The sequence below is a fragment of the Pteropus medius genome, unplaced genomic scaffold, assembly GCF_902729225.1.
Source record: "Pteropus medius unplaced genomic scaffold, Ma_sr-lr_union100, whole genome shotgun sequence".
NCBI classification, from domain to species: Eukaryota; Metazoa; Chordata; class Mammalia; order Chiroptera; family Pteropodidae; genus Pteropus; species Pteropus medius.
This window is the reverse complement of record NW_024354500.1, coordinates 4643881-4668094: the sequence shown is the minus strand read 5'-3', so window position 1 is coordinate 4668094 and position 24214 is coordinate 4643881. Positions and strand designations below refer to the sequence as shown.

Below are 24214 nucleotides of genomic sequence, written 5' to 3'. Positions count from 1 at the left end.
GGCTTCCATTCCTTGATAAGACCTCACCTTCTGATCTTATATTGAGACATAATAGCATAATGATACAGTTTTTGAATTTAAGTTGATTTTTCTTCCAAACCCTTCCACTAATTAGATACATGATATATTCGATAAGTCATGTAACTATCTCAACTTGTTTATCAGTAAAACAGAACAAGTGGTGAACAAATTATTACTATTATTGTTATCATCATCATCATTATCATTATCATCGATATCATCTTATGTATAAATAGGGCTTACTGAATTTTTTCTAGGCATGTTTATTTTTTATGTATCTATTTTTATTTACTTGTGAGTTTTGGGTTAATGTCAGCAGTAACAAGAATATTTTGTCTTTTGAGGGACTCTTATTTTTTTAAAAAGGTGGATTCAAGGGATATGATAAATTTAGGATGATTCATGTGGTTTGATAATAAAGAAGTGTATTGTGATTAATTTGAGTAGAATGATGTTTAGTAATAATTAATAATAAGTATTATTAAAAAATCTGGTTTACTAATGGATTATATAATAAAAAAAGAGGACAAATTCATGTTGTCAAATCCACTATCGGTAAGTAGTTTTAATAAGTAGTGATAAAAAGGGAAACAAAGCACTCAGTCATTAGACAATGATTGGGTGTTATCTTAAGGGAAATCAAGGACTGAAATGTTTTTATTTTCCTCAACTGACCCAGAACTTATAGCACTTGCCTGAATTATTATGAGTACATAACAATAATTTCACTCATTATACAATTTCTATTATGGAAGGAAAGGTCATATGAAGTGAAGAAATGTAAATTGGATATGTACTCATATGAAGAGTAGTTGAGTAACTCTTATAGTCAGACATTTAATTTCAAGCTATACTTTTTAGTAGAAACACTTTTTAATATACTCTGGTCTGTTGTATGCTAGTGAAACTTTTTGCTGGAATTCCTTATATTTTGATGAGCATACCAGCTCTATACTAGTTATTTTACTGAAATTCGATGCACTAGTGAGTCTGCAGTAAGGAATTCTTTCAGGCACACTTCAGGAATTTTTTTGAAGGGATTCATCTCCAATAAGTAATCTTTTACAATTTCACTTTGATTATATCACCTCAAAGACATGGGAAGAAATTTTTAAAATTATTTAAGTATAACTTCACATGAAGCATTCCTAGATAAATTGCTATCAAAAAGCAAGGGCAGAGAGCACAACTATATATGAGGTAATCAGAGATAGGGTACATTTTTCAACAAGAATAATCACTTAGAATATAATGCAGGACAGTTTGATGAAAATAGTCCATGACTGTAGCATCAAACTAAAGAATAAGCTTCACAAGTATATCATGATTCGGAAGTATGGAAGTGCTTTGACAACCTCCTCCACATAGTGCATTATTATTGATTTATAACAGATTTCACCATGATCCATAATAATGACTTTTTATAAGAAGTAAGTAACTGATGATCAAATTTTTGTGTTCTTTATAGGCAAGTAATATTGGATGTTCTGAAATATATAATATCTGAAAAACATAATCTAATGGTCAATTTCCTTAAAATTAATTAACTTCAGTTTTCTCATCTGTAAAATGGGAAAAATAATAATGCCTATCAAGTAAGATATCAAGTTATCAGGAATATTATATAAAATCTCTGAAAATTGTGGCAAAGTTCTGGGGCAAGAGTGTTAGAGGTGTGTGTGTGTGTGTGTGTGTGTGTGTGTGTGTGTGTGTGTGTGTGTGTGTAGAAGGGTTTCATTGAGAAGCCAAGAGCATAAATCTAAGTCCAAGTGTCAAAAATAGGGAAGGCAATTTTTTATTCGTGCTCTTATACTTTCCCATATAACATGGATGCATCTTTGCCAGTTAGATTGCTATAAAAGTTTTGAAAGACATAACCTATCATAAATTAAAAGTTATATTAAAGCAAAATTATTAAGATATTGTAGTATTGATGCTAGAGTTCTTTGATTATAGGTAAACATTTATGGACATGGAGGAACTTCGAGAATGTTGTTCCCATGTGACTGTCATGAAGAACCAACTAGAAAATAGGATTCAGCTATCCAAGAGAAATAACTGATGAAGTTTTGCCATGATAGTATTGATGAGCATATAATAAATTTAACTTTATACCTAGGACTAGGTAGTAGGCATAGAGATGACAGACTTAATGTTGCAACAAGTATAAGCATAGAATGGGGCGATTCCATGGAAAGTAGAATAAGCTCCCTGATTATTACTTCACAGATGTAACCTGAGACTAAAGGTAATCGGTCTAAATGCGATACTAGGGAAGAAATATAGGAACTTATTGTGATTCAGTAGAGTCTGAAAAGAGAGGGAACTAAAGATGATCTATTAAGAAATTAGTATAAATATATTTAATAAAACATTATTACATTCCTAAAAATTAGAATATACATAGTAAGAAACATTAGTGATGTGTGTGTGTATAAAAATATGAAAGAACCAATACCAGTTTACTATTCTCCAGTAGAAGTACTAGAGTTCTTGGAGAAATGATTGATTACAATTTTAAGACAAGACTGTATGAAATGGGTATGTAACAGCTTTTTGAGCCAGAAAGCAAATATGTTCAAAAACTAATATGGCCAAGTCAAAATGACACAGAAGACAAATAGAAAGAGTGACCAGTTGCCAAAGTTGAGACGATTTAGACATCAATCAATCAATCAATCAATAAAGACTACAACTAAATGCGACAGGTTCAGCCAATAAGAACCATATACACAGAATAATTTTAAATAGCAGTAATAGTGATTGCCTTGCTACTTTTTCTCCTAATTATAATGGAGCTGCTTTGAGTAGTTCACCATTAAATGATTTTTTCTATTTCTAATATGCCATGAGGATTTGATTTTAAAAATCAGAAAAATTTTTTAGGGTAAAAAAAGAAATTTCAAAAATAAATATACTTAAGAACTTGTTTGTTTTTGTTTGTTTGTTTTAGATTTTGCATATAAGAAAGATCATTTGTTTTTCTCTGCCTGACTTATTTCATTTAGCATGATGCCCATGAGGTTCATTCATTCATCCATGTTGTTGCAAATGACAATATTTCATTATTCTTTATGGCTGAAAAATATCCCTCTCTGTGTGTGTGTGTGTGTGTGTAACAATTTATTCATTCATCTATTGAGAGACACTTAAGTTGTTCTCATACCTTGGCTATTATAAGTAATACTGCAATGAGCCTGGGGTGCACATATCTTTTAGAGTTAGTGTTGTCATTTTCTTCAGATAAATACTTAAAAGTGGAATTGCTGGATCATATGTTAGTTTTATTTTTAATTTTTTAAGAAATTTTCATACTGTTTTCCATAATGGAAATTTACATTACCACCAGCAATGTATAAGAGTTCCCTTTTCTCCATACCCTCACCAGCACTTATTATTTTTTAATTTGTTGACGAGAGCCATTCTAACAGATGTGAGGTGACAGTGTGGTTTTAATTTGCATTTTTCTGATGATTAATGATGTTGGGCATCTTTTCATGTACTTGCTGGTCATCTGTATGTCTTTTTTGGAAAAATGCTTATTTAGATCTTCTGCCTGTTTTTTAATTGGATTTTCTGTTTTGCTGAGTTGTATGAGCTCTTTATATACTTTAAATATCAGCCCCTTATCAAATACATAATTTGCAAATATTTTCTCCCATTAAGTAGGTTGCATTTTCATTTTGTTCATGATTTCTTTTGCTGTAGAGAGCTCTCTAGTATGACTTAGTCCCACTTATTTATTTTTGCTTTTGGTTTCAGATTTTAAAAAAATCATCACCAGGATCTATGTCAAGGAGGTTACCACTTATGTTTTTTAACATAGTTTTACGGTTTCAGGCCTTTAATTCATTTTGAGTTAAATTTTCTGTATGGTGTAAGATAGAGGTCTAGTTTCATTATTTTGCATGTGGCTGTCTAGTTTTCCCAACATCATTTATTGAAGAGACGGTTTCAGGTCTTTAATTCATTTTGAGTTAAATTTTCTGTATGGTATAAGATAGAGGTCTAGTTTCATTATTTTGCATGTGGCTGTCTAGTTTTCCCAACACCATTTATTGAAGAGACTGTCCTTTTCCCATTGCATATTCTTGCCTTCTTTGTTGTAAATTAACTGATCATATGTGCATAAATTTATTTCTGGGCTGTCTCTTCTGTTCCATTAATCTATGTGTCTGTTTTTATGGTAATACCATACTGTTTTAATTACTATAGCTTTGTAATATAGTTTGAAATCAGGGAGCATGATGCCTCCAGCTTTGTTCTTTCTCAAGATTGCTTTGGCTTTTGGGTTCTATACTAATTTTAAGATTTTTTTTTCTTTTTTTTCTTTTTTTTTTTTGAAAAATGCCATTGAAATTTTGATAGGGATAGCATTGAATCTGTAGATTGTTTTGGGTAATATGGACATTTTAACAATATTTATTACTCCAATACATGAGCATGGAATATCTTTTAATTTATTTGTGTCTTCTTCAATTGCTTTCATTAATGACTTGTAGTTTTAAATATATGGTTTTTCATCTCCTTGGTTAAATTCATTCCTATGAATTTTATTCTTTTGATGCAATTGTGAATGGATTGTTTTCTTTATTTATATTATTAGTGTATAGAAATGCAATAGATTTTTGGGTATTGATTTTATCTCCTGCAACTTTACTGAATTCATTTAATAGTGCTAATTGTTTTTTGATGGAGTCTTTAGGGTTTTCTATACATAACATGTCATTGGCAAATAGTGGCAATTTACTTTTTCCTTTCCAATTTGGATGACATTTATTTCCTTTTATTACTTAATTGCTCTGGCTAAGACTTCTAATGTTATACTGAGTAGAAGTAGTGTGACTGATCATCCTCATCTTGTTCCTAATCTTAGAGGAAAGGCTTTCATGTTCAGGTATATTCTCTCTATATCCACTTTGTTGAGAGTTTTTATTATAAATGGATTATGATTTTTGTTGAATGGTTTTTCTGCATCTATTGAGATAATCATATGATTTTTATCTTTTATTTTGTTAATGTGGTGCATCGCATTGAATGATTTGCAGATGTTGAAACATTCTTGCATCTCTGGAATAAATCTCTCTTGATCTTGGTGTATGATCCTTTTAATGTATTGCTGAAATTGGTTTGCCAACATTTTGTTGAATGTTTTGGGGATTTTAAAAGAGATTTCTTAATTTTTATAAGTTAATTAATATGCATAAAATTTTTACATAATTTGAGAAAAATAAAATGTATTTTAATAACATTTATTAAGTTAAACCACCTATTTACTCAGATTAATGCTACTCATTAGTGTTATTAGAAGTAGAAAACAACTTACCTATAAAACTATCTACTTGAGAAGTCTTGTCTTATCTAATTGTTTACTGGATTTTGATTTGTTCATACTATTTCCTCTTGTATATTTTACTCTTTAAAGTCTTGCATAATTTTTAAAATAACAGTGACACTGCTTTTGATGAAAGTAGCAACTGTTTTTACTTCTACATTTATTTTTATTTATTTATAGGTTATCCAAGATTACAGAGATTTCAATTTCATTGTACCAGAGACTTTTTGATTTATTTTGCTGTAGTCATAAGATACCAAAACACTGTTTATTATTATTCTCATGGTTGGCTTTGCTCTCAGTTATAGGCTATATGTAAATAGTAAGCTGAAGAAGTTTTAGAAGTGCTGTAAATACACAATTATTAATTGTTGGTCTAAAGTTTTATAGGTAATTAAATAAGAGTTATTTTTTAAAAACATATATACATTGATCCCCTATAAGGTTTGATAGTTGGGTCATATTTTTTGAAGTTCCTTTTAAGATTCTTGATTCTTTGAATAGTTTAAGGGAATATAGATATGTGAAGTTAAAAAAGCATCTGCTTATTATTTTTTAATATAGAATTTTGTGATCTGAGAAAGTCAGAATGTATATTTATCTGTTCTAGTCCATCAATATATATTTATTTACACATATTTTTTCTTAGGGAATTGAACCCTGCAAAAATCTCTCTTGAAAAAAATTTTGCAACAGTATTAGAATGTAGAATAGAATCATTCAACTCTCTGAATGTTGACATGGTTAGAGTTATCAGTAGTGTTATATTAGTAAAATAATTTGATATCATAGATCATTGGTCATATATGGGTTAGAATATCTTCATTACTGTTTACATATTCATCATAACTGTTCTTAATTACTACATACACATATATTAGCTACTCGCCAAAGCTGCAATGAATCCTCTTGAGTAGAGATAAGTCATATTTGTATTAGAGATTCATTGCAGTTCATAGTCTATCTTAGAAATATGATAGACATTTAACAAACATTTTTAATTGAATAATTTTACAATTATCAATTTTAAAGATTTTACTTTAATGTTTTGTCTTTTGACCACTGAAATAGAAATATATATTTTCTATTTATTTTTATCATCCAATAATCTCAGAGTCACCTCAGCATTAGATGCATTTTCTTCTTTGCTACATCTCAGGATACCATTAATACATTCACAGTAATGTTTACTCACCTCAATCTATTACTTTCTGACATTGCCTTTTGATCTCTTCAACCTTGGTAACTATTATCACATTAAGCAACCTTTTACAATTATTAGTATTTAGAAAAGAATAACCCAAGGAGCAATTAAATGCGTTGGCCTTCTCGTAGTCTGTAATTTTCCCTTTTCCTATTAAATAGTGGACTTATACTCTTCAGTGACATTCTTTTGATTCTCAGGCACTTAGAATAAGTGTTTCTTTATTTCTTTTTATAACCTCTGCTAATCGAGTTTCATTCTGTGACTCTGTCTCATGCCTTTGCCCTAACATAGACCACGTAATTACTACTCTTACATTTTTACCTTGTAACTACATTTTCCTTGCGTTTTTAATGTAATTTAAATAGTGCCCTATTCTCAAGTTAGGGCACTCTAGGTTTCTGAAGGTGATTTTCTGAGATGAGACATATAATCAAAGTCCTAACTGCTTCTGTTCACAACACTTATTGGAATACATTGTACACTAATCGTTTTGTACTTAAAAACATCAGAAATTTGAAACATTTATTTTGAACAATAAATAAATAGCATTATGAATATTTGGCTCATTTTTTCAGGAGCAGTCTTGTATTAAAACACTGCATTTGAATCTGTAAATATAAGACTAAGCACACAAAAAATTAAATTATGAAGTTGACAAGTTTTTTTGTTGTTGTTGATTTTGTGTATATTTGATTAATTCTTTGAAAAAAAGGAAACAAAATTCCAGAATAAAATGAATATTTCCCATTGTCAATTAAGGTTAACAATTCACACAATTCCAGGTATAGTAAATTGTTCAACTTCGTAAGAAGTGTGTGTATGAAGAACTCTGGTAGTGAAACTAAAAGGTGAACAGTTAATATACTTCCAAGGGCACAATCTAGTTCCAGACTTTATTAGTCAGCCTGGCCAACCACATATCTATCTGGTCAACTGGCCTTGGCAGTGGGATGAGAACTTCCTGAAACGATCTATTTTTCATTCCCTAAGTAAGAATTCTTAAAACACTCCTCAGGTTATCTTCCAGAGATTTATTTCAAAGTTGATCTCTTGGATAGTAAACATCTCCTAGGTCATTTTGGTTTATGAAGGGAAAATACACACAGACACGTGCACGCACAGAGACACACATATGCACACACTGTACTTAGGATTTAATTTTAAGTTCACTAAAAGTCTATTCATTACAGTGCTAATCAAGTACTTATTTTGCTTTTCTTCAGCTTTCAAATTCTCTGAAAATTACATTTGAAACACTGAAAACAAAACAAAACAAAACACAGCTATTTTCTTTGGGAAAGTGGTAAGTGAGATTGATCACTCAGCCTAAAACAGAATGTGCAAAGCAGAGATAGATATTTGCTTTGATTTATGGCAATGTGTGTATTTCAGGTTAATGAAGATTTTACTCCTGGGGACAGTTAGAGAATGGATTGTAGTGTTTTGATATAGAAGGGCAAAGGGGATCTTGTTTTGTTCTGATTGGTTTCCTGGTTTAATCTCAGACTGTCTCAGGAAGTTGTGCAGCAATCGTTGAATATTCTTCAAAAAGGAGCTGAGTGTTTGAAATTTATTACATGGAAACTAAAACAAGGAAACTTGCTTTGATTGGATTATGGAACATTTGGTATATTAGACATTTGCAGAGTGACTCACATGGGAAAGGAATGCAGTTGTCCAGCAAAAACTTTGTCCCACCAGACATCTTTTTATATTATGAATGTTTATGATTTTGCAGGAATATAAAAGAATCATGATTGACAACTGAAAACCTAAATATGCTGCTGAGGCAGCACAGGGCAGCAATGGCGCAGAAGAGAGAGAAAGAGATTGAGTGACTGTCAATGATCATAATTGTGTGCATAGCTCCGGTAGCTCTGTGCGCAGCAAAGAGTCTAAATGAAATATCTCTCTCCATGGGTCTTAGAGTCTGATGTGATCATACTGACAACCAAAAAGGGACTCCTTTATTTATTTATTTATTTTGAAAAAAGAGTTTCTTTTTATTTTCCTTGTCAGTCAGTTGGTGGTGGCATCTCCCCGACTGAAGGAAATGCATGAGCCATATCTAAATGATCAGCATCCAAAATAGAACTGAGTAAACGTTGACTTTTGATATAAGCTTTATTGTCTTTTGTTACACAAAATTAATTTATATATACATTTTAGAAAATTCAAACTATCACAAAATGAAATTTAAAATTATGCATAACTACATTATCCTGATATAACCTCTGTTAATATTTTGTTTATATCTTTTCAAACTATTATCAATTTGTCTATTATGCATATAATTTAAAAAAATTTAGACACAGTTGGGGTTACAGTCTGTATTTTTAGTACTTTGCCATTTTTAACTCAACATATTACTAACAATTTTCTATTGTTTTAATGATCCTTCTCTATGATCATATTCACGGTTTGGCAATCCAATCCTGTGGATGTTCCAGAGTTTACTTGTAAATTATATTTACAAAAACCTATTCTCAGGGTTCAAAATAGGAATGTCTGAAACTAAACATTTTGGTGATGAGTGGAGAGAAGTACTCATTTTATTTGTTTGTTTTCTCTCCTGTCCTATTTGCTGAAATCACTGACTTTCTGCTTTTTTGTATTCCATAACATTACAGTTTATTGTGTGGTTTGGTAGTAAGGAATCAAATGTACAGTCTCTTCTTTCAGCCAAAGGTGACTTTCATAGTCTTTTATAATTTCTTGCTACTAACATTATTAGGATATTATTTTTTAAAAAGAATATTTATAATAAAGATACTTAGAAATAATATGCTTTAATATTTAATGACTTAAGAAAAGTTCCTAGTGTTCCTACTATTTGTTAAGGGATGCATTATTTATTTTAGTGGAAAGATTGTCTGTTATACAAAAACATTCATTTTAAATGAACAGAGAGGAAGCTCCAAATCACTGCATTGGCAATGTATGGTGAGATTTTAGGTAAATAATTAAACTTCACTGAGACTATTTTCTTATCTAAAATAATGAAGCATATTTTATAGGTTTATTAGAAATGAAGATAATAAAATCTATTTTTCAGAATTTTTAGAAAGTTTAGTGATGTGTTATTTATTAATATATCTATATATAAATTTTCCCCAGTGTATAGAATGCTCAAAAAATCATAGATACTGATATAATCAGTAATCCAGTTCTGTTCATGCTGTTCCTGATGAGGATGCTCCTTCAATAGCTTAGTTTCTTTCTTATCTTTCTCCTTTATTTTCCCTCCCTCATTCCTTCCCTCCCTCCCTCTGTCTTTTTTTTCTTTCTCTCTTTTTTTCCCCTTATCATTCTCTTATTCTCTTTCATTCATTTTTTTGTTCCCAATGACTATAGGACTAGGCTACATTTCTTTAACAAAAACTATGCAGAAGCCATACAGAGGTGATCAAAACACGCGTTACACACACATTCTAATTCCATATTGTACATTCTTTATTCTTCCCTGAAGCTTATGCCTGGTTACTTACTTAATAATATTTGCCACAACCTTATTTGCAAGTTTGCTAATTTTAAGTGTTATTTGTAAAAAAATGTTATGTTCTTTCTACCACCATTGATTTAATGTATTTTCTTTGTAGATAATACTCACATGGCATCCTAAATTGTTGTGTTTTTTAAAAATACAATATTCTGCCATTTATCCAAAAAGTTATTTCGTATAATTGAGAAGCACTTTTTTCCTTTTGATTTCGATTAAATACCATGGCTTGACATATTTTTTGCCAGTTAAAAGTCTGTTAAACACCTCAACATAACTATGATTAAAGATTCCTGTCTACAGAAACAAGCAGAGTTTTCGCCAGGTTTCTGGAGGAAAGCAGAAAGAGGAAGCTGACTAGGGCAAAATATTCGGTTTAACATGGACATTATAGAAGTATATTAAAGAGAGAAAGGAGGAAAACTATGTAAAGTAAATTTCTGCCAGGATGGAAAAGGAGAAAGGTCACTAAGCTTGAAATTGGAAAACCTGGGTTCAATTCCCAGAATTGCTACTTACTCATGTTATAGTATTATAGAAGCCACTTAACCTTTCTTAGCCTTTGTGGTATTATAAAAGTCACTTAGCCTTTTTAATCTTGGTTTCCTCATTTATAGATTAAAGATAAATAATACCTATTTTGAAAAACTGTTACGAGAATTAACTGAAGTAGATTTAAGTGACTTGTATACTGTCATCACATATATTTTTAAAATAAGCATTTATGTTTTAAATGGCAAAAAGCAACAAAGCTTTAGAAATAGATATAGTACAGAGCTGGGTACAGGAACCAGATGTGGGATAAAAATTAAAATCGGGTCCTTACATGTAATCCATCTAAAGGTAAAACAGTGGTTGAATTAAACTTATAATGGGGTGGGGGGAAGAAGAAAAAAAAGAATTACTACTTAATGAGTGTATTAGACATTTTTACTCATGTCATATTATTAAATCTTTAGGACAACTTGAAAGTAAGTTTTATTATCCTCATTTCACAGATGATTAAATAGATGCAAAATAAGTTTTCTAAGTTACTTGTTCAATATCACACAGCAAATGAAAAGGAGATGGAAATACATCAAAACTAGACCATCATGCCCCAAATGTGCTCTTCCTATCATACTACTTCTCCAATACAACTAGCAAAAGGCATACAGCGATATATTAGCAATTTGCTTATTCTTTTCTTAAGAATTCTGTTAGCCAATGAGATAAATAAGGAGTCAAAAACAAGGGCCTTAGTCAGCTTTGGAGTAAAATTACTAAGGAGAATAGGTTCTCTCTCATTAACAAAGAAGCCCAAATGCTAATACCTTCGATGTGCTCTGTTTTCATGGCAATATGTATTTCAAGACCAGTAACTAGAGTACCATACAAATTAAGTAAAAAAAAGTACTTATTTATTTATTTTTTAATAAAGGAGACATTGTCTTGAGAAAATTACCAAGAGGGTAAATATTTGAGGATGATAGTAATAAAATCATTCTTTTAGATGTGAACAAATCACTTAAAATATCTTTTCCCCAAACGATAGCCCATATTCCCCTGCTTAAGGTGAGAGAAATGAGGGACAGCGAAGATCAATGGTCCAAAAGGGAAAGACAAACTAATACATTAGAAATATGAAAATTTGAATTAACACCACCAAAAAGTAAGTAAACTTACCTTACTTTCCCCAACTTAGATTGTATAGGATTCCTTTGACTTAAAATAGTTAAAACTTTTTTTTTTTTTAATTATGTAAGAAAAATCAATTTAGGTCACAGTCTGGAATCAACTTACAAGCATAAAGCTTTTTATTTGTCTGAGGCTGTTGAAGCCAAGAACTCTAAAGGAAGCACTGAATCCTATGGGTAGACCATTGCTGCACTATAATTTCTCCAGCTGTTGGAAGCTTAACTATGTAGTGCCATATCCGAGAATGTGAAACAAACATATGATATGAAAGCATTATGATGTGTGATTACTTTGCATGTGGTGTGTGACAAAGGTTAACAGACTCCTCTCCCCATTTGGCTTTTCAGCTTTACACACACTTATAGGAAAGGTTGCCAAAAAGCTTTCCTCTTATTTCTATATTTCTAAATTTATTCCTGCTAAGAGGTGAATCTTTCTGTGTTCTACTCTAATGCAAAGATCATGATTATAGTACCTTTCCTAGGATTTATAGGAAACATATGGAAAGCAGATTATTCAGGTTGTAAAAATAACCACTTCAGATTTGGTTCACTTGACTTGTCATCCTTCCTGTCATCCAGTACTCTCTTTTCACCCACCATGTAAACATCATTTGGGCACAATATTCCACTTCTTAAGTTGATGAGATCTCATGGGTTCTTTGTGTGTATCTGTGTGCTCAAACATGCTGCAAGTGTGAATTTTTGTTTTGATGTGAAAGGAAAGAATTTTTTTTTATTCTTTATTATGTAGATACATAAAAAGTCAACATTCATTTAGTTTTAGTTGAACCCTAAGTATTTTCAAAACAAAAGGATTTGATGAGAAATGAGACAGATAAAAAATTGGCATGATGGCTGATATAGATGATCTTGAATCTGCCAGCCAAGAAAAGATACATAGATAAAGAAGTATACAATAGACAGTAAATGTTGACTGAAAAACATAAAGTCTTCTGAAAAATTGAAGGATGGGGAAAAATTCTGGCTGGAGAACCTAGAAGACGTACTGGAAGAGGAAGACTTTGAAAGGAATCTTTAAAGATGCATCAAAGATGTTGGCATTTGAGAAGTTTAAAAGAATGAACTTGTTATCAAAAAGTATAATTCCAGGCACAGAGGCAGGAAAACACAGTTCAATTTTATTGAGTTGCCATTGCAATTGTAAAGTGAGTGTATGTGAAACTCAGTTATAGGGAGAGTGTTGGAAAATCATTTGGGGTATATTTTAGAATTTTTTTAAATCCTTGGAGATAATTTATTTCTCAGGCACTGAGATATTTACAAAAAAAAAAATAGATGAAAAGTGTAATTTGAGAAAACTATTTTTGCAATAATGTAAAAGATAAATCAGAGACAGAGAAGTTAAGGGTGGGGAGACCAATTAGTAGACAATGTCAATAATAAAGAGCAATCAAAGGGTAAATTTGTATGATTTTGGAAGGAACCAACAGGAATAAATTAAAGCAAAAATATTACAGAGAAAATCTGCACAATAACACAATGTATTATATTGAAATACAGTTGGAAGGGGGTATAAAAAATGTGACTTAAGCTGGATACTTGGGTTGGGATGGAGGATGTGGGTAGCCAATAAGTTGCTGATACCCAAGATCAACTCTGTTTACCTTCTGGATTGATTCTACTTTAGGTTAGGAAGAAATTGGGAAACATAGTTGTAAGATAAAAAAGATCAATATTTTACTGAGTTGAGAAGAAGAAACCAGTGGAGAGGGAGAGTTTGAAATATAATAGAGAGAAGATTGACAGAACAAGGAAGCTAGAAGAGTGTCAGGATCATAGTGGATAGTTAGTCTTGGAAAACAGGAGGAGATTTTATATTTTTCTCTAACTCTGTATGGGAAGGAGGGGATAATGGATGAAAACAAACAGATATTTTCAGATTAGACAGAATAAATTTGAGGGACATAGAGTTAAACAACCTACATCAAAATAAAGTCCAGGGTAAGCTAATCTTCTAGTTGTGGAGGAACTATAATTGTGACTGGAAACAGAAGATTGTAGGTAAGTGGAGAAGAATGATTGGAGAGTGTGCAAAACTCTGCAACATCATGTACAAGGGCATACAGCTGCATACCCTTCATGACAAAGTTCACACCAGCTGTGGGAAATTGGTATCATTCAATCTGCCCATAGCAACAATTTTACTAAAGCTCAGATGGAATTTGAATACCAATTATACTAAATAAGTCATAACAGTTTATGGAAATGTGACTATTTCCTGTTTTTTGGAGTCTTTTTTTTCATTTATATTTTAATTGTCCCTTTTAAAATTTATTTAGGTGTATAAACATCATCAAATCTTTTTTTCAGGAATATGTGATATAGTATATATATTTCTCTAGGTTTAATTATGGATTTCTAATCTATATTCTTATGTTCAAGTGCTCTCAATCTCAAATTCCATTTCCTGTCTAAAACAGAGGAAATAATCATTAGTTACCCTAAGTTTTACTTAAAAGTATATAGGTAGAGAGCTGATTTGCCATTTTGGTAAATAATAATGTATATTTTTATTTATACAGTGTGTTTAGTTGACAGAGAGCCTTGGTATACATCTGATTACAGTCTTATAAAAACCAAAGAGTAGGTATTGTTTTACTGTTATTTTAATTTTGACAGAACTGAGTTGTACAGAGGTGAGGTGACTCACCCAAGGTCTCCAAGTTGACTTCACTTGATGAAATTTGGGGATCCATATATAGTTAGTAGTCAGTAGTAGACTTTATTTTACCTTTAATTTAGTTAGTAGATTATTAAGTTATTCTTAGATACTCGCTGATTTGTCAGAAATCAACTAATTACAAAGAAGGATCATGTCTGTGTTCTTAAGCAATCGATGTTCTATTTTGGAAATTACAACACATGTATGTCAATCTTCTTAGTGAGGGGACTACATTAGGAAGAAGGTGTCTGTGCTTTAGATTCCTCATTTCCTAGTATTTTTTGCTCTCTCTAAATTTTTCCTGATAAAGAAGTAAATAATGTAAACTTAGATGGAAGAGATCTCTGGTCTCAGAGACATCAAATGACAAAATTCTTTTATTTATTGAGCAAAAATTGTTAAACAATTTTTGAACATAAGTTGGGGACAAATACAGTAAATATCTGCTCAGATAAATCTGTTACATTGAAAACATTTATAAATCAAAATAAATTTTCTTGTCTATCTTAGTACATATTATGTGAATCCAAAATAAATTTTTCTTTCTTTATTTATATACCAGTGCTAAAGCTGCATTGGGAAAGAAGAGACGATATTTAGCACAAAATATTATTTAAGTTATAACCTCGGTACATAAGATTTGCTTTTGGATTCCTATAAAAAAGGACTATCACTTTTTTATTCATTTAAAAATAGTTACTTCTCTTTTTGTTCACATTCTCATGAAATCCTATTGCTGCTCTGTATCATTTTGGAAACAAGGCAAGAATAACTAAGTTACTATATTTCAACAAACCGATGTTAACCAGTTAGTGGCCACTGAAATAAGCTTTTGCCTTCAGTAAAATTTCATTATAGTGTGTTCAGTTTCTCTTCTTTAATATTGCTTAACTTTCAGGACACTTGCATTAGAGTAATGAAGATAAAAAGGACATCCCAAAATGATATTGATTGGTTAATGTTCCAAAATTTCAAGAGAAAGGCACATTCTCTCTTGAGCCAAAAATTGATTTGCTTTTCATGGATTCTATTTTGAAAGCACTGAAGAAGAAAGAGTTTTGCATATCCTATAGATTGTATAAACTAAACCTTCTCATTTATTTAGAATTGGATTCTATACTTATTTCAACAATATCCAGGTCATACACAAAGTATGATTTAGAAATAATTTAACTTTAATTTCTTACGTTTATGTAACCTTTATTTCATCTGACATCCAGGCCTTATTTTATATTTCCTTTAGCATTATTTAAGACGTTCTACATCAATTGATCTTGACCATAATATATTTATAGTAAATGGCCCTAAGCCATAATATGCCTTTTGCTTAATAAAATTTCACTCTGAATAGTTAAAAGGTGCCTGTATTTAATGGTGAATATAATGACGGCTGCTTCTTTCCTGCGCCAAGTTGCTGTCTAGTTCAAGGTGTTAAATAGCATAATGAGTTTGGTCTCTACTAATACTGAAAATAAAGACTCAAGAGAACTTTCACGGACAGGGAGTTTTACAATGGGAGATGACAAGTCGTTCTGAATATGACTTTTCCAAAAGAGGAAAGCTTCTAACTTTTCAAGGCCATGTTCATTTTCCCAATTAATGAGGTGATCAGAAAGCTCTCTCAGACAGAATTGTCAATAGTTTAAGATGTATTTCAAATACCAGCATTGAGAGATGTTAGTATTTTTCTTTTCTGATTCTGCCTGTAAGAACAGTACTCTTCTCAGAGCAAGTAATTTGGTAAAATAGTGTTTAGTTTAACAAAATATATTCTGTGTAAAAAGTATGAATTAAATCCTTCATAAATCCTAAATCATTGTTTAAGTTTTACTTTAATTGGTGTTTTTTAGTGGTTATGAATTTTTTGGGGGGAGATATGGAAACCGAATGATTTGACTTAAGATTTGAAAATAATTATCTTGGACTTATTGCATAGTAATACTAAAATTAAAAAAAAAAACTCTTTAAGCTTTGATTTTTAAAATAACTTTTTTTAAAAAAAGAATTAATAGACGATAGCAAATCTCATAAAGAAAATAACTACTATTTTAAAATAATTATTTTTATAGTGTTTAGATACATTTTAACCCATTGGAATTTACTTTTTTATTTACTTAATAATCAAGCTTACTAATTTTTTACATAAAAAGACAAACCAGGTAAGAAGTGAGATCTAATGTAGAAAATTTCTAAACATAAATCACCTTGATAAACCATAAGAATGATGTGTAATGTAAAGGCTTCTTCTATTGCTATTTAACCTCTACATTGTAGAATACATTGATTTCATTATAAAGTAGCTGTCTCCAAAGATGTCTTAGAAGATTGGATGTTATTTCTAAAACTAATTTCTTTATTTTTTAATGTTTTTTTATTTCAATGTAATTGGTATACAATTATATTGGTTGTATTAATTTTAGGTGTACAATATGGCGATGCTACACTTTTACACCTTACAATGTGATCACCCCACTAATTCTAGTAATCATCTGTCACCATGTAAACTTATCACAATATTATTAACTATATTCTCCTTCCCCTCTTCATCCCTCCCCTGATCCCTACCTTCTGGCTACCATCCCTTTGGTCTCTGTTTCCATGAATCTGTTTTTGTTTTATTTTTAGATTCCATGTATAAGTGAAACCATGCAGTATTTGTCATTCTCTGTCTGACTTATTTCACTTAGCACAATTTCTAATAAAATATATTTAGCAAGAACTCAGTTTAAAAAATTTAAACAGATTTTACATTTTATTGCAGGACTTTTCAGAGCCTTTCAGAACCTTTTCTATTATTTATTGTGATTATTCAAATGAATGTCTGTAAGATTAGAATGCATTTACTAAATTTTTAAATGAAGAATGGTGCATTCACAGAGCATCTCTGTGAGATATTCTGACAAATGGTAGACCCAATCTTATCATGTCTCCACAAAAAATTCACAATGTTTCCCTAAATTTAGCCTACAGAATATAGTTCAATTTCTAACACAGTCTATAATTTTCTCTTGAAATTGGCCACACTCTATTTTAATTCTTCATTTACAGACAGTCTCTTCTCTTTGCCCCCTTTCCACTAGAAAAAAAGAACAAAACAGAATGCCTTCATTTTGTGAACAATTCAGGCACTCATGCCTCCAATTTATTGAATAATTAACTTTTGTCTTTTTAGTAAAGAAGAAATTGTTGTACTTGTAAAACTTAAAAAAATATTTCCCTCAGGGTACATGGTCTGACACTTCATCTAAGGCTCTTTGAAGTTTATAACGGATACCTCAGTATAAAATTCTTTATCGCAATAAATGATACTACAGCAAATTCTATTTTCTTATGTGTATGGATAACTGATATACTCCACTGATTTAATTAAGATACACTGAAATTGAATTTAAAAAAAAAACCTATTATCTTTCCTTTGCTTAATAAATTATTCAGAATAGGTTCTGAAACAAAATTACCAGGATAGTAATGCTAAATTTTCATGAAAATAAAATAACTCAAATGTGTTTAATTTTCCAATTTATAAATGTTTATGTTAACTGCCTCTGGAGGACTTTTATAACCATAATTAAGCCTAATAAACTTTCTATGGAACCAATACAACTTCATTAATTGAAACTCTACTAATTTTTGATCATGTGTTCAGAAATCACTCAATTCTATTTATCAATAAGAGGTTTGCTGCATAAATGATGAATTAGTTATGTCTAGCCACTAATCAGTAATTCTGACAAAGTCCTTAAAAATGCTTTGCATCTTAGTTCAAGAGATGATTTGAGCTAAGTACAAAATTACTATAAAATTTATATTTGGCTTTGTGAAATAAAAGTAATTATTGTCACTTTAGTTAATTTTAGTTTATTATAAAAGATATGCATTCTGTGTGATTTAATATAAATAGGCACATTTAAGATTTGAAATATTATAGAAATATAAAGAACATGAAAAATATTAACCATAAACTCAGATGTGATAATATTTTGCAATTAATTCTAAGTTCACATATGCATACACACATGTAAAATTTAATCACATATATAACACATATTATATAAACATATTATATAAATACATATGGATAATATAAGTATATTAAAGTTGAGATTATGAGCAGCCTGCTTTCTCAATTAATATTATATTGTATATGCTCTTCTCACTTATATAGTTTAAGAAAACATTTATTAGCTTTTTACCCATAGTAATCATTTAGTTGGGTATTGTTTGTTTTCAAGTATCAATTATTATAAATAATATTGACTTAAATATGTTCACTTACAAATCTTTGAATGGATAAGATTGTATCTGCAAAATGAATTCCTAAAACTAAATTTATTAGGTCAAACTACTAAATAAATATGCCATTTTTTGACCTATAACCTATCAACATTTAACTATCCCAACTGTAATGTATAGAAATATTTACAGTACTGTCTCTACCACAGAATTGGTTATAATATTTTTAAATAATTTGAAAACTTAATTGCTTAAAGAGTACCATATTTCTGCTTATTGATGTATTGATTTATTTGGTGAAATATTTTTTATATTTATTCACTATATTTTTGCTTTCATTAGTGACCAATTTAGATTTCTTTTTAAAATTGGTATATTCATGTTTTTTTCTTATTTATTTAGAAGATATTTATGTTGTTAATCCTGGAAATATCTTATGTGTTGCAAACATTTTTCAAGTATGTGCCTTACATTTTGACTTCACTTATAGGGCTATTGTAGTATGGAAGTTTACATTTTTAACCTGCGTAGAAACAGTTTAATGCTCATTACTCCCAGATTTCAGGGCCACTTTTCTGAGGTAATCACATTTTGCCATTTCTATTTTCATTTCTTTAGGCATTCACATATAGATGTCTAAATAACTTGCTCACAATAAATCTCATCACTTGAATCCTTGATAAATGAAGAGTTTGCTAACTTTTATCCTTGTTCACCTCTATCTGTAACTCCAGTTAATTTTGTAAACCCACCTTTAATTCCTCTATTGATTATTATTTTATCTTTAAATCATATTCTTAAACCTAATAAATACTCCTTGATTCCTTTGTCACCTGTAAACAAACTTAATCAAGGACTGCCTATTCTCTTTTGCTTCTTCCTATTTCTTTTTTTTTTTCATTCTCTTTTGCTTTTTCCTATTTTTTTTTTTTTGCACACTTTATTAAATGTTTCTTGCTTTACTTATAGGTTGATTCTAAAATTGAAATTAGAAAACATTATTTATGTGATTATGACTAGATAGATAAAATTCACTACAGAGTCATATTGTCTTCTATATCATACTTCTTTCTCTATGCTTTCAATGTCAAAACTCCAGTACCTATCAAAGGATTCTTCTTTGATTGGGTGTCTAAAATTATACTGATTTTGCTCTCCTTCATACTTGTATCAGACTTTTTTTTTTTTTGTATTTTAGGTTTCTCCTGGGTTGCTAATTATTTTGTAGGGAAAAAAATTAATACATGTAATCTTCTTTATCAGTCTAATGATATTCATGTTTGTAATGATGTCATCCTATTTTTATTTTTATTATACCCATTTCATTCTATTTTTCTCCTTGAACACCAAAGTCTTGCTTTGTCTTGGACTGGATTCTTTACAACTGATCTGTGGCTTTCAATTACAGTTGTTTGTTTTTCCTGAAGTTTCTAATTGCTTGTTTTTCTCCCTGGTGTTTTGTGCCTTTTTCATAGCTATTTTTTCTAATTTCTCCTTTATAGTAATTATTCTCTGGAGCACCTTTCTCTCTATGCATGATCTTTTGGCCTTTCTGTAGATCTAAAGGGTTATATCAGCTTAATCTTAGATCTCTTAACTTTTTCTTGTTTATTGTGCTTTTGTGTTTGTTAAATTATATCCTCAGTATCTTTCTACAAAAAGTATCCAGGAAGTAGGAGTTTTTTCAGGCATGAAACACCTTTGTTCTGCATCCACATCTGAATGAATAAAGAATTCTATTCTAAAAGTGTATTTGTTCAACACACAATGTTTTAAAATTTGATGTATTTAATTAAGCTGTTAGTTTTCTTTATAATATCTTCCACTGCTCTTATATTTAGTAAATACTCTTTAATTCCTCGAACAGATCAAAAGTCACTTCATTTCCCTGTTATTTAATAAATTCATATTCAATTTGTTATTCTAAAATATGGTACATAAGATTTGGATAAAAGTTTATCTTTTCCTTTAATAGACACATTTCTCTACACCACTTGATGAACAATCAATCCCTTCCCTTAAATTATCTGTGATACAGCCTTTGGCATATTCTAAATACCAACTATCTATATTTAAATATTAATATCAATTATGCTTGACTTGTCTGTTAATTCTTATACTAGTATACCATTATATAAATTATTAAAACTTTGTGCTATGATTTAGTATCTTGAAGACACTTATCTGTCATTATTTTATTGCTGCTCTTATTTTTTCTGGTTAAAGATATTTATGTGCTTGTCATCACATATCATTCTATATATAAAGAAAATGAAAGTCAATGTATTACTTTAATATGCATAAAATGTTAATAGTTTGTCTACAGTTTCCATTTTTTGTTTGTATCAAGGCACAACAGAAAATGTACACATACATCATTGAGTATACCATGACTGAATAGAATTCCCTTGCGAAGATATACATTTCTATAAATGGCTTGATAATAATGGACATTTCAATAGTATTTCATTTTGTCTATTTAGAAAAAAAGTATGGATATCCTTATACATATGTGTTTGTACTCATCAAATTATCTAATTTATAAAAATTCCAAAAAGTAGAATTTACTTATTAATATCTAACTTATATCTATTTAAGATATTTGTATGTCTTCTTGTAAATGAGAAATAATACAAAGTCTATGAAATACCTTCTATATGGTCAACAATATACAAGGTGCTGAGGTTTCAGCTGTGTGTTTATGGAGTTTATCCTCCAGTGGCCAGAGGTATACTATAAACATGTTTAAAAATTAAAATAAATTCACATTATGATGCAATAAATAAAATAAAGTTAGTTGAATTGGATGGAGAGTCTAGGGCAGCAGAATCTTCAAGGGAGTATTTGGGAAGGACTTTGAACTTTGAAGAGTAGCTATTTGAGTATGCATGATGAAAGAGATTCACGTCTTAAGGAAGAATATACCAGGGAAAGGTAAAAAACAGAAGGCCCAAGAAAGTAATTTTCAGTTTTATGTAATTTTTTAGATTGGTAATGCTAGCATTATAAAATTATTGGGCAAAATTTTGAATTTTTTTGTTTTCTGGGATATATTTCAGTGGATTAGAGATTTTTCGCTTGCTGAAGTTGTGATAGTATTTGCCAGAGAAATTTTAAGGATGTAGCTGTATCTGGTTTGGTGCTTCTTTGATACTTTTTCTATTTCATATATATATTGTTATTGGTTAACTCCTAGATTTTCTACTACCTTAGAAAACCATTTTAATACTTGTTTATGCAAATAATTGTTTTCAAATTTATTTCCATCATATATGGACTATTCTCTCATGAGTTTTAATGTACCCTCTGTGATTGCTAGTTCTTTTGTAATTACTTTTGTCAAGTAATATTTTTCATTTTCCTCTGAAAGTGCTTCCAAAGTTTGCTCTTTTGTTGTCTTTTTTTCTAGTAGTCACCTTTTTACAAAAAAGTATCAGACCATGAATCATCAGTTCTTCTTTTTCTTTTGCTTCTGAATTCCTTATTTCTTTGAGTATTATTGCCTTGTCCTTTTTATAACATCTTAGATCAAATTTTTTAACTAATAAATTGTCTTCCTCATCAAAAAAATCCCTTTGACAACATCCCATATGTTTTGATGTATAATATTGTAATAATCAAAATTTTCTCTTCCCTTTGACCCAGTATTATTTAATAAGAAGATCAAATACTTTTACATTTCCATGGTTCTTATTTTTGCATAACACATTGCAGCCACCAATTAACATTTACTTGTTGCTAGTTTGATTGGCCTTGTAGTTTGTAGAAATTTCTCCCAGTTGTTACTAATAAGTAGATTTTTAGCCAAAGTTTTCAAAGTTTATATAAATCTATGTGATTTCATTTATATCTATAATTAAATAAGTGGTATTGTTTAATAGTAATTTTCTTAAATGCCGTTAGCTTGATATCATTTTGATTAATTCATTCCTTCATTTAATATATATTTATTGAGCTTCTACCTTATGCTAATCATTGTCTCAAGAAATGGAGATAAAGCTACTGTAAGAGACAAAGAAGATCCTGGCTTTATGTAGCATTATAAATGCAATTTATAATGTAGAAAAACAGAAAAAACTACACATATTTAAAAAGATACAAAATCATCCAAGTACTATTCCACAAAGATAACCACTTATCTATCATGTTGGTGTATTTATTTTCAGTTTTTTTTACTAATGTTTAAAATTAAAGATTTGAAAAAGAGATTTTATTCCCTTTTTAAATATAGCAAGACAAATTCTGAAGACAATCACATTATATTTTAAAGGTCTTAAAGTGGGTCAAAAAAGAAACCGAAACCATTTGAACCAATGTCCTCAACCTTTTTGAAAGCTAGAAATAAGCCAGGCTTTCTTTGTTGCAAGCTTTCTATTAGCTGTTGTTTAACAGAGAACATTTCAGATGCTTCTCTTTGCATTGCTGTCTTGATTTTCTTTTTTTCAATTTCAAGAGAGGCTCATAAATAAACATGTTCACGGCTCAGGTTGGGAGTGACAGTTTATTCCTACCATTTTGATGGATTGTACAAGATATCTACAGTTCTCTTCTCTAACTAAACATCCATGCATGGACTGTAAAATTAATCATAACATGGCAGGATGCCTAAGAATTTGGAACTGTTTCTCTCTTGGTGACTCTCAGTGTCAAATTGAAACTTTCATTTTAATAATAATTAACAAAACCTAAAAAATCTACTTTTTTGGAGATTTATCTTCCAACTGATATATATGCTGCCCTTTCTTTCATATATAACGTCACATATGTTCATCTGTCTTTAGATTCTATTTGATTAGAAAGTGAGTCTCTTACTTTGGTTGTTTAATCATTGTTGATGCTTTTAATAGAACCTTGTTGTTATATTTTTCACATATTTACTGATGACCTTGATGTCTGTGTACATAGACAGTGCTTCATCATTAAAGATTGGCACCCAACTGTGGTAATGCTCTTCTGTGAACCTCAGCTGCTCTACACCTTGAGAACAAGCTTCACCCCAGTTGCAGGGGAAATGGGAGGTAAAGGAAAGGATATGTATATATCACTTACCACCAGTACAAGGAGATGTCACACTAGTTCAAATGTTTACTCTTTTTTTAAATTCTTCTTCCAGCTGAGCCCTTTCAACTCACTTAAAATAGGCTAGTACTTGAGATCTGAAGGTCATGAATTCTATTTCACTGGCAGTTTTCATGGATGTGGTTAGCAGATGACTATGATGCCTATATTCTTTGTATATAGGGTCACAGATCATTAAACATCACTTCCATTAACATCTGCTTCTGTCTTTCAACAGTAACTTATGTGAGCCAATGGAATGTCTTAACAGGGGAAAGGTAAGAAATTTATTGGCCCTGCTTCACAGGCATGTTTGCACACATACACACAGAATTATTAATGGCTATACATTATATAATTATCCAAAGAAAAAATTTTCCCTTGTATACTATATAAAAATATGACTAAATGAGAAATTTAAAAAGTAGAACCCCTTTTCTTGAGATCCTGTTAATTCTGCCTTCATAATATCTCTCTTCTCTATCACTTCTCCCATGTT

At 30.2% G+C, this 24214-nt stretch overlaps 1 long non-coding RNA gene across 1 annotated transcript; it reads left to right on the top strand.

The window, feature by feature from the left end:
* The first annotated feature begins 1209 nt into the window (after positions 1–1209).
* LOC120595020 (uncharacterized) lies at positions 1210–23989 on the top strand. The gene is made up of 3 exons (XR_005650761.1): positions 1210–1451; positions 7787–7866; positions 23954–23989. It is a non-coding gene; the product is annotated as an uncharacterized LOC120595020 (long non-coding RNA).
* Positions 23990–24214: the final 225 nt, after the last annotated feature.